Here is a 13,215-nt window from a genome sequence, read left to right as displayed (position 1 = left end):
GCCTATTGGTTAATTATAGGTTTGTTTATTTTAATGACTAGATTGAGCATGCCCCTCGATTCTTACAGTTGTAACCAGAAAAGATGGTATTAATAAAGATTTGTCATCAGAATCAAATGAATGTCATCTTTTAGTGGAACTCAGGAATCAGATATCTAGAAAAACTTCTGAAAGCATATAGGTGGTAATTTCAACCTATAAAGTTTAACAACCTGTAACCATTAAAGAGATATTTTTTGGAATATTCAGGATACTTCTTAGGCTGCTTTTATGTAAAAGGTGGTATTTTAAGCCTCACTAACTCAAATAGACATCCATAAAAAAACCAAAAATTAAACACTGAATAATATTACTTTCCTAATTTAATTTTGACAGCTTGGGGAAAGTTTATGATTTTAGTTCAAATCTATTGAGGGGAAATTATTCTTTCTAAAAGAAAGGATAAAAATAAAGCCAATCAAAACCCAAATGTTTCAGTTGTTCCAAATCCTATACAGAATTACAGAACTTAACAGCATGTCCCTATCTCTCTGCTGTCTGCCTTTTTTTTCCTCCCTTAAGAAAAAATAACTTGCAATATTTTATGTGTGTTTTTTTTTAATGTCCTTCAGCTTGTTAATTTGGAGGCACCACTATTCAGAGTGATTCATTGCAGCCGTGAATAAGGAATGTCACCAAAATAGTGAGATGGCCTGAACCACTTTAGAAATTAATGGACTGACTGTGATATACTGGCGCCTCTTTCATGCATCTGTAATTGGAGTGCCAATTTATTCCCAATCATTTTAAGCACTGTAATTACACAGCATCATCGTTGCCTGTTTAACATTCATATGGGAAGCTGTGGCAAGAATGCTGGCCAGGGACCAATATTTTGCAACTGAGATACATGAACTATATAAGGAAATATAAAAAGATCTAGTTTGTCTTTCAAGGCCTGAGCCTTGACCATGGTGGGAAGAATTGAATAAAGCAATAGAGCTGATAGGTATTTTTCTTTTTAAATTAAATTTATTGGGGTGACACGTGAAAGTCTCTTTTAAATATATAATTCAATATGGGGAGAGAAGAAAATCAAAGAGTGGCAACAGGTAATTGTTGCACTGATTCAACGACGACATTCAACTAGTCATTCCTTGAGCATCTGCTTAGTGCCAGGCATTCTGCTAGACATTGGAGATATTAAGGTAAAAATGAAGCAACACCCACCCACACACATATTCAGAACATAGTGAAAGGTAGTTATGCACTTCACAGCAGGAGGATACTTCTAAAGAATCTGCTGGATACTATTGTTTTCATTTTAAATCTACTGATGAAAAGGCATAGGCTACATAAGAGAAGTATTTAATAATTTTTTCATAATTCTGGATGCCAATAATAGTTTGAACTTCAGATTCAAACCAAGCTTTAAGAGAAGAAATATTTAGACCAATCTATGAGCACTGCTACAGGCTGATGTGTGCCCTCATTGGTCCCCATAATAGCAGCCTATCTTAACCTCTGTTAAAACACTAACATCATCTGACCTCCACTTCACACAACTCTAAAGCAGCAATGTTCAAACCCTTTTCATCACATGGCACATATCAACTAATTACAAATTTTATCTAAGAAAAAAAGAGGTCTGTGCTTCTGCCTAAATAGTCAGGTATTGCGTGTTTTAAAAATTCGGTTGAAAATTGCTGCTCTAAAGCAAGGCAAGGAACACATCTTAATCACTGGAATAAATAACTTCAATGTCAATCATAACACCAGGCTCAATAATTGTTTTTCTGAAAACTGAATTAATAAGTGCATGAATGAAATTCCCTTTGTAATGCCATTCACATTTTTAATTTCTTTTTTCCCCATTTCTGCTACTTAGATAAGATCTTTAGCCTAACTGCCCTCCAAAACACCTTTAGGCATCCACAAAAATTTCTCTAAAGCTTTGATTATTCTCCATTATATAATAAATCAAATATCTCCTTAGCCTGATATTCAGAGCCCTCCATCATTCACTTGTGACTTACTCTATAACCTTATTCTTACTATATGCTATTAAGTCAATAAGAAAAGAGAAAGCTTATATGAAAAGGTATAGAAAAGGTTGCCAGAGGATGTGCAGAAGAGGGGGGGAAAGTATTTTAACCAAATTGCATAGCCAAAGCTCTCATTCCTCCCAAGGAACAGCAAGACTGACTAAGCACTCCCGACCCAATCGTGGCAACTGAGAAGACATGACAATCTTTCTTTTGAATTTGGCTGGTAATCATCAACCTGTGTGAGCACTTCAGAGCTGAGCCATTAGTGTGGACTAGGTAGTGGTCGGTTTATGTGGGTAATTGCAACAGTGATTGTTGATATCATTTATATGAGGAATTTTATTACAACTATAAGTAAAGCACAATGGCAATTATGAAGTATAATTAATATGAGTAAATCTGTAATGGGACTTATACTGGTGGTCTATTTAGACAAGAAAATCTGAAGGTATGAATTTGCTGTGAAAGGGAAAGAAAAAGGAAACAAACTACTATCTAGCTCTTGTTATGTGCCCCCAACTCTGCTACATACTTTGCATACGTCATTTCACTTTACCTTCACAAAATTCCTAAAATCAGTATTATTATCAGAGATGAGTAAAAAAAGCTCAGAAAGGTTCATTTGCCCAAGGTCAGTCAGCTAGCAGAGTCAAAGCTGGTGTCTGGACCAAAGTCTCTCAGACTAAAAAGTTCCATTTCACTAAACTGGGCAGGTGGCAGGGGGGTGGGGGGAGACCGGAGGGGAGTAGCAAAAAACAACTGAGGAAAAAAGATATAAAGCGAAATTTGGAAATCTCACATTTCATGCAACAGTAATATGAGGAGTCAAGTATTTTATAAAGAAGAACATTGACCTTATTTGGACCCTGCCTCCATCGACACTACCACTGAAGCTCCCATCTGTTCCACTGATACAACAACTGGCCACTCTGAGAGAATTTTGGCAAAAACTGAGCTGTTCATGAAAAGGAAGTAGTTTTGTGTTTAGATGTGGATGTGAGTATGAATTTGCCTATAGATAAAAACAAGTAAAACAACAACTGTTGGAAATCAGAATTCCAAATAGTTCTATCTCTTAATCTATGCTTTCTTCATCAAGGTATTGCATCCTAAAAAGAATGAATTTTTACTTGACATTAGGTATTATATATTCTAATTTTCCAAAACAGAGAACTAATAGAGCATCTTTGGGCACAAACACAGACTCATAAAAAAAGAAATTAGTAGTTACTTGCATTTTTTTAAAAAAGTATTAAAAAGTAGAGTTCCAGTGTTCACTAGAAAAAAATTCTATTTGAAACAATCTTTATTTTGAAAGTCCAATAAGATTAGGAGAAAGGGAATACCCTTAACTAATATTCCATCAGGATGTCTATTGTGTCTCACATGTTATATTATTAACATGACATAATAATATGAGAGGATGAATAAATAAATAACCACATTTAGAGTGTTAATTAACATATTTATATCCAATTAGATTACAAATATGTCTGTGCTTGTTCTTTGCTGGTCAATTTTTTTAATCAACCACTGGGGAAAAATTTGGAAGACAAGATTATCAAGCAAATTAGGAGGATGCTACCGAGAACAATAGAATCAAACATCTCAGCAGCCTTGTATGACAGGCCAAATTACCATGATGAGATTCAATGAAGATAAATGTAAACAATCCACTGAGACTAAAAATCAAATACACAAGTATAACATGATTAAGATATTAAGTAATTGCCATTTATGTAAAAAAAAAATGGCCTAGACAAAAGCTGACAGTAAACTCAATATGAGTCGATACTGTGACATTGAAACACTTAATTTATTCTTAGACTATAATACTAGAAGTGTAATATACAAATGAGATATGAGAGCCCCACTGTACTTTCAACTGATGGCATACGAAGTATTATTTCCTCTTATGGATAAAAGATTAAGTGAAGAAAAAGGAAGTTGAAAATAATACCTAGAAATAAAATCAAAGGACAGCCCGGCCAGTTGCTTAGTGGTGAGTGTCAACCCATGAACCAGGAGTTCACAGTTCAATTCTGGGTCAGGGCGCATGCATGAGTTGTGGGCTCAATCCCTGACCATGCAGAAGGCAGCCACTCAATGATTCTCTCTCATTGTTGATGTTTCTATCTCTCACTTCCTCTCTTTTCCTCTCTGAAATCAATAAAATTTTTTTAAAGAAAATTTCTTTAGAGAGAAGAAAAAATGGTCTAGTTCAGAAATTTGTGTGTACATAAAAAAATTCATTGAAGAAGGAATAAGTAAAGATAAGCACTTATTTTTCTTACTCTTAATTGATGTAACACATAACAGTTTATTCAAAATAGTAACAGCACCAAAGAAATGCAAAACCTGATAGAAGGGGAGGAGAAACCAAGATGGCGGCATAAGTAAGCACCTAAACTGCTGCCTCGCACAACAATTTCAAAACGACAACTAAAAGACAGAACGGACATCATCCAGAACCACAGGAAGGCTGGCTGAGTGGAAATTCTACAACTAGAAGAAAAGAGAAAAGCTCATTGAGAATCAGAGGAGCGGCAAAGGGCTGAGGTACGGAGACACATGCCCAGAGAGGAAGGGCGACTGAGTGCCTGGCTGACTTTCTCTGGCGGGAGGGGGAAGGAAGCCCCCGATTGCACTGAACCCCAGTTCTGACTGCACTGAACCCCAGTTCTGGGCGAAACCCCATGGACCCAGGCTCATACAGGGGAAGTCTGGACTGTCAGGTAGAGAGAAAGGCACATGGAGACTCAGAGACTCGGGGGAGCCACGGCGGGCAGGGGTCTGGAGGCGCACGCTCTCGAGTGCTCACAGAGAAGACTGAATGCGGAGGCTGCTGCAGGCATTCCCTCGCGGAAGGGAGTCGGAAGTTCCTGACTGCATTGAACCCTAGTTCCAACTGCACTGAACCCCAGTTCTGGACGAGCCCTTGGGGACCCACACTTTTACAGGGGGAATCTGGACTGTCAGGCAGAAACTCAGGGGAGCAGCGGAAGGCAGAGGTCTGGAGGTGCGCATGCAAGGGCAGGGCTGACAGGAAGCCAAGACTGTCTGCTCCGCCCTGAGACTCTGCCCCATCCAAGCTGAGCACAGAGGCTTTTGCAATTTTGCAAGTCTAATCCTATAAGGCTGTCTCCAGCACAGAACTTCTCCCAGCGTAGACACAGCTGATCCTCACAGCCAACTGGCCTGGAGGTCAATTCCTCCCAGTGATACCTACAACAATCAAGGCTTAACTACAACAAGGCTGTACACACAGTCCACAAAGGGGTGCACCGAGAGTGTCCACCTCAGGTTAACTGGGAAGGCTGACCCACTCGGCATATAGGAAACCTAGCACACAAAGCTACCCTACCAACTCAGGGAAGCAGTGAAAACGTGGAGGCAAAGAAACAGATCATAAACGAAAGAAATGGAGGAAAACAAATGACTGGATATAGAATTCAAAACCATGGTTATAAGGCTTTTCAAGAATATCCTAGAAAAGACCAATAAATTTAGTGAGACCCTTGAAGATATGAAAAAGAACCAACTAGAAATTAAACATACACTGACTGAAATAAAAAATATTATACAGAGACCCAACAGCAGACTAGAGGATCGCAAGAATCAAGTCAAAGATTTGAAATACAAAGAAGCAAAAAACGCTCAACCAGAAAAGCAAAAAGAAAAAATAATCCAAAAAATTGAAGATAGTGTAAGAAGCCTCTGGGACCACTTCAAGCGTACCAACATCAGAATTATGGGGGTGCCAGAACAAGAGAGAGAGCAAGATAATGAAAACCTATTGGAAGAAATAATGACAGAAAACTTCCCCACCTGGTGAAAGAAATAGACTTACAGGTCCAGGAAGTGCACAGAACCCCAAACAAAAGGAATCCAAAGAGGACCACACCAAGACACATCATAATTAAAATGCCAAGAGCAAGAGACAAAGAGAGAATATTAAAAGCAGCAAGAGAAAAACAGTTAATTACCAACAAGAGAGCACCCATATGACTATCAGCTGATTTCTCAACAGAAACTATGCAGGCCAGATGGGAGTGGCAAGAAATATTCAAAGTGATGAATAGCAAGAACCTACAACCAAGATTACTCTACCCAGCAAAGTTATCATTCAGAATGGAAGGTCAGATAAAGAGCTTCACAGACAAGAAAAAGCTAAAGGAGTTCATCACCACCAAACCAGTATTATATGAAATGCTGAAAGGTATTCTTTAAGAAGAGGAAAAAGAAAAAAGTAAAGATAAAAATTATGAACAACAAATACATATCTATCAACAAGTGAATCTAAAAATCAAGTGAATTAAAAATCTGATGAACAGAATAAACTGGTGAATATAATAGAATCAGGGGCATAGAAAGGGAGTGGACTGATAATTCTCAGGGGGGAAGGGGTATGGGGGGTGCAGGAAGAGACTGGACAAAAATCATACACCTATGGATGAGGACAGTGTGGGGGGAGGTAAGGGCAGAGGGTGGGGTGGGAACTGGGTGGAGGGGAGCTATGGGGGGAAAAAGGAGAAACAATTGTAATAATCTGAACAATAAAGATTTATTAAATTTAAAAAAAACTGATAGAAGGGCAATGAGAAATACATGAATCCACTATGATAGTTGGAAATGTCAATCTCTATCAAAAATGAACAGATCCAACAGTCAGAAAATTATAATTAAAAGAGAAATAAGGACATAATTGAACTTTACCTTCAATTTACTAGATATACTTTTACAGATTACTTCATTCAACAATAGCAACATACACATTCTTCTCAAGTCTAAATGAAACATTCACCCAGACAGACCACATTCTGACCTTAACAAGTTTAAAAGAATGATTTCCTTTGAAAATGGAGGAAGAAGCCACAGTCAAAGAATAAAGACTAGAAGCTGAAGAAACAAGGACACCTTCTCCCCTCCGCGCCTCCAGAAGGAAACAGTCCTGCTACACCTTGACTTTTTTTTGTTTGTTTGTTTGAAGTATTACAAATAGTAGTACATATGTCTCCTTTTTTTTTACCCCCATTGACCTCCCCCCCGGCCTCCCCTACCTCCCAGTACATGCCTTTACCTGCCCCCCCCCCCCCAGTGTCTTATATCCATTGGTTATGCTTATATGCATGCGTACAACTCCTTCGGTTCATCTCTTACAGCCCCCCCAGCAACCTCCCCTACCTTCCCGCTATAGCCTGACAGTCTGTTCAATGCTTCTTTGCCTCTGTATCTATTTTTCCCCATTTCTTTCCTTTAAAAAATCTTGCCTCTGCAGACTAGAAATAAACATATAATAACAAAAAATGTTTGAGTCCCAATTTCAATGTCCAACAGTTCTGAGTCCCTGTTTCAATGTCAAACAGTTCCTTATGTGTACATGTCAGCAATGATATCTGGATGGTGGGCACATGGTGGCAATGCAGGTCCAACCCTCTCTGGTTTGGTCCTAGGCAACCTGCTGCGACACACAGCTGCTGACTGCTAGCGTGGCAAGGTGTCATCAGTGTCTTCCTTGACTTTTACTCCAAATGAAACTGACTTCTGACCCCTGACCTCCAGAACTGCAAGTCAATAGGTCTGTGGTGTTTTAAACCACTAATTATTCATTACAGTGGCAAAAGGTTACAAATACACCTTTAATTTTGGGACAAACTTCTAGCACAATCCTATATAATGAAAGCCTAATATGCAAATCGACCAAACAGTGGAACGACCGGTTGGCACAGGGCAAGGCCAGTGAACAGGGCAGCACCAGGCCAGCCAAGGAGGATGCCAGCACGCAGAGGGAAGGGACGATGATCGGGGGCAGGGGTGCAGCGGCGACCGGTGGTGGCGGAGGGGTAATGGGGGGTGGGGACCAGACATCCCCTGAGGACTCCTGATCTGTGAGAGGGTGCAGGCCAGGCTGAGGGACCAAGGGACCCCCCCCAACCCCGAGTGCATGAATTTTCATGCACCAGGCCTCAGGTGAAACATAAAGTCCAACCAACAAAACAATGCAATGATGATTGGGGAAAATCATTTAGGGCTTAAGAAACGATGAAATCAGACAGCTGATCAATGATTCTTTCTCATCATTGTTGTTTTTGTGTCTTTCTCTCTCTCTCTTCCTCTCTGAAATCAATAATATATTAAAAAAAAAAAGAAATTATGAAATTTGGCTTGATCATGCATCTCTCTCAGAACAGAAGGAATGTTCTCTACTGTTAGTCCATTGCTGAGTGGTAGGCCTCGGTACTTCCTACATTACCTAAAAAAAAGAGAAGTTTCTCTGTAAAGTTAGCCTGTGATACATAATTGATTTTATTTGTTTTTAGCTGAAGCTCATTTGAATTGTCTACATCTCCATCAGTGGGAGAGCTCATATTGATTTCTTTAAAATTTAAATGCACCTCCTGCGTACCCTCTAGGTTTCTTAAAATCTGAGATGAATATTGTTCTTTTATCTGTTTGCAATGAAAGGGATATTGATTTGGGGATTTTATGGTTTGAGGTTAAAACATGGCTTGCATGTGCAAATACTAAAAGTCAATTAAATCTATTTACTTTACAACAATGGAATTCTTGTCTTGTAAATACCAGTTGCTTTGCACCAGCATTTGAGGTCTGCCACGATCTGCAAAATACTTCATCTCATTCCGCTTGGTATTCTATACCCTGGGCTTCCCAAAGAGTTGCAATACCGCAAGTGTACCCTACCTTTCTTGCCTCCACATCTTTGCAAAACTCCCCATTCATAGAACAGAGGATGCCTGTTCATTCTTTAGGGCCCAAACATAAAGTATCAACTACTCTGTAAGTTGTCAATTTCTCTAAACTAAGGTTCACTATTTTCTCCTTTGTGTCCCACTGTATTCCATACACATTAGTATTTTTATTGTTATTTTACTTTTAATTAAAATTTACACTTAATATTATCTTGTATTAGTTTCAGGTGTATAATCATATACTTTACAAAGTATCCCATATGCTCTGTTCAGAACTCTCGTTTTTAATTTGTTCATCATTTGTGGTTGATAATCTAACTGTTGTTCTGAACTCTAGCATATTACTCACAGAATTTAGGTTTCTCCATATATAGCATATTTGTGAAAATATTGAAAAACTCATCTTTAACCCATCTTGTGTTACCTTTCCTATTTTGCTTTATCATGAATTCATGAATCATTCAAAAGATTCACTTGAACCCTATTGACTTGTAATCATTGTTTCTTTTTTTTTCACATTATGATTGTCCACTAGGAGTCCTCTTTTCAGGCTGATGTTCTTCCCCCAAAACAAAATGACTTAGACTCATCTTGATATATTCTGCTTCAAAATGTGAAACTGATCCATAAGGTGTAGGAGTTTCTTTAGTAGAAAATTATATAACTAGCCCAAATCTATGGACCAGAGGTGCACATGACATTGTTACATACCATTACTGGCAGAAGAACAGAGGAGAGCCTGCTGAAAGCTCTAGGTGACAGAGGAGAAATTCCTTAAAGAGAGAGGAGTTCACAAGTTTATGTTGATGTCTCAAATTAATCACATTTTTATTAACTTTATCCTAAAATAAAAGTATGTGAAATCCATTTCATCCTTTTGAGAACTGGTGTCCAGGTTTGCAGTTCTCATTTGCACAAATGCTGGAAACAAGTTAGATTCAAAATTATTCTTTAGTAGGTTTCATAGTTGACTTAAATGGGAACACTGATAAACTGTTAAATATCATCTAGCTGGACTTTATTTATGAAATGTGTGTGTGGTGACTATGCCCTGGCTAGGCGGTTGCCTATGTAAAAATTTTAAAAATAAAAGATTCATTATTTTCAGGAAGGCACATAGTTCCCTAAAATAGTGAATCAAGATGACCTTAGTACAATTTAAGAAGAATATTATCATATCTTAAGCTTTATTTGATATCACAGTATTTTATTTCAGATTCACATTTGTAATGTGAATAACAAATTTGCTGAATTAGGAGTGTATGGGCAAGATTAAAATATACCCAGATAATTACATATCTATCCATTGAATGAATTCCTTGCAGGTTTCTTTATGTACATGAAAACTACATGCATTTCCAAAACCAAATATGTATTAAATCAGATGCATATAGCTTCATTCCTGTATGGGTTCAGATGGATGGATTAATTCCTGAAGTATCTGCATTCAATTCAACTGCATCGCCAGCATCTCAGGTTAGTTGAGCTGGGGTAACAGTCTCTCCCTGGCGATCATCTCACACCCTACTCAAACACCAAATCATTTACTCCAGGATCTAATCATACACCCCTATCCAGATGATATCAGCCTTCTAGGACAAAAGTCAGAAATAAAGAAACCAATAAAAATAATAGGCTGCTAAAAGTGATGATTTCCCAAATGGTACAGGAGTAACATCCCAGAACTGTCCAGACCTTCTGTATTCCCAAATCCATTCCAGATGCCAAACACAATGGGGAGAATAGGCAAGAGCACATATATATTTTACCTGACTTATTGACATCCATGTACCAAATCAGTAGGAGAAGTAACAAGGAAACACTATACATAAAAGCCTCCTAGTGGTTAGTCAAAATTTAACCTTTCAATAAATGATTCAAATTCATCCCTGTCCATAGTGTCAAGTGTCCATGCCAAGTGTCTCATAAATCTTTCTCAGACTTCCCCCAAAGGAGAGCTACTTTTAAAACATCACTTCACTCTCTTGTATTCCTCATTTGTACCTCGTTTTTCTTATTTTAACACCAGAGGCCCATGCACTGGAGGGGGGCATCCCTCAGCCCAGCCTGCCCCCATCTCACAGTCTGGGAGCCTTCAGGGGCAGGAGGCAACCCGTCGATCAGAGGAAAGCGATGCCCCCATCACACCTCTGGTGATGCCACTGCCAGCAGCACAAGCCTCAGCTGGCCTTGGTTACCTGAGCCTTGGGTGGCCCGGGGCAGCTGGGAAGCCACCATTCCAGGCTTGCCTGTGCCTCGGGCATTGGTTGGGCAGCCACCATCCGAGGCTTGCCTGCACCTCAGGCCGGCCCTGGGTGGCTGGGCAGCTGACATCTGAGGCTTACCTGCACCTCGCTGGGGCTGGCCCTGGGTGGCTGGGGGGCTGAGGGAACTGGGGGACTCTGGAGGCAGGTGTGCAGAGTGGCCAGGCCCGCGTGGGGGCAGGCCCTGCCATGCCATGTGCCTGCTGCCCCAGCGGGGCTGAGGAGACTGGGCGCCACCATCTTGTGGCTGTGGGCCCCACCATCTTTGTGAGGGTGTGACATTCAATTAGCCTATTCCCTCTTAATTAGATAGGATTCTTATTAGAAGTTGCAGGGCCCAGGGCCAGGGCAATCAAGAATGGTGTATGGAGGTGGTCAGCAAACTCATTAGTCAACAGAGCCAAATATCAACAGTACAACGATTGAAATTTCTTTTGAGAGCCAAATTTTTTAAACTTAAACTTCTTCTAACGCCACTTCTTCAAAATAGACTCGCCCAGGCCGTGGTATTTTGTGGAAGAGCCACACTCAAGGGGCCAAAGAGCCGCATGTGACTCTCGAGCCACAGTTTTCAACCACTGGTGTATGGCAATTTAGGTATTATGGAACTCTTAACTCTAGCAAGTAAAACTCTGATGTTCCCTTCATTCATAGAGTTTAAGGAATGTAAGATATCCTTTAAGCTTTGTTTTTATCTGTCTTTCTACTGTCTTATCAACCTGTTCTTTGTTTTAACTTACTAACTTAATTCACTTTATTTCTACTTGATAAATTTAATGTCCTTCCTTCCCTACTACAAAAGTGATTCTCTCTCTGAATTTCCTCACTGATCAATACAGTATAGTCAACATCTGTCCCCAATTGAACATCTGTTATAATATGTTCTTATGGGTTGCTATTGGAACAACTTGATAAGAAGGGTCATGCCTTATTCTTTTTTTATATAAATAATATGCAAAATTGATTATTAAAAATATTTTAATGTATTCATTAGTTAAGTGGCTAATTTTATAGAACTGTAGGTGTGAGTATAGTGGTAGCAAAAAATCCTAATGTAAAATTTATAGGAGGTACAATATTGTCACAGTTCACAAACTCAGGGATGCAAAAAATTACACTTTATTTTCCCAGTTCTAAACTTTATTTTTATCTCAAGTCCCCATTTAACTAAAGGTGAAGAATGAATCTCAGTTCAATTCTTGCTGCTTTTCCCAATGAATTCTGGATTTGAATGGCAATTTGAGATTCCCTCCATCTAGCTTGCTCTGAACAGCATCTAAATTACGGGAGGAATGGTGAGAAGATTTCAAATATCAAGGCATTGCAGGCACGCAGTGTCTAACCTGGACTTATTCTGTCCACATGGATGTTCACTGAGATGTAAATCATTGCACCTGGCTTTTGGCTATTGTCATCTGCTCACTTAGGCATCTGCAGATATGTCTGCATTTGCAGCTGGTCAATGGTCATTAAGTTTGCTCTGACATTGAACTCTTCCTCTTGTCCTGACCAAGCACTCTCTAAGACCCAGCCAATCTTAGCGGCCTATGTCTCTTCTACTCAAGGCTGCACAAGGTGAGGAAGGGGTGGTGCAAGGCCCCTTCCTGGAGACAGACAATGGCATTTAATGATATTCCTTTCTTCTGGGTGTAAGAGAAGGAACTAGTCAGGGGACAGTAATAGATGTTTCAAGGGGAAACACACATTTTATCTGCACAAATAAATGTGCCAGTTTAAACTTTAAGCAAACTTAAACCATTTCTCTTTGCTGTGACATTGCTTAGGAGCTTTAAAATACAGGTATAAAATCATGCATCTCCAAGAGGGGTTGTGGGGGTGAAACAAGTAGCTGTTTTATTTGAGAAGCTCCCCTAGAACAAGTGGTCCCTAGAATTCTACTGGGGAAGCATTGTTCAACATGCCATGCAATTATCGGCCTGTTGTTGTTACCTAATCACTAAGGTAGCTCAGGGTACAGTCCAGGGTGTGAGGGTAGCTTAACTCTGTGCCCGAGAATTTGGCATTTCATTTCAATTTAGTCTAAGTTCTCCTTTATACCACCTCAAATGATATGGAAATGTCAACCTCCAGGGATAAATTAAACTGGGCAGGTTGAATGAATGTCCCATCTCTCCCTGCTCCTCCTGTTCTAACTGCTAGAGAACTGCTAATCATTTAACAAGCTTCTAAGCAGGGCGTCTGAGAAAGAATGCT

Source organism: Plecotus auritus (assembly GCF_963455305.1).
Source record: "Plecotus auritus genome assembly, chromosome: 9".
NCBI lineage: Eukaryota > Metazoa > Chordata > Mammalia > Chiroptera > Vespertilionidae > Plecotus > Plecotus auritus.
This window is presented reverse-complemented; position numbering follows the sequence as displayed.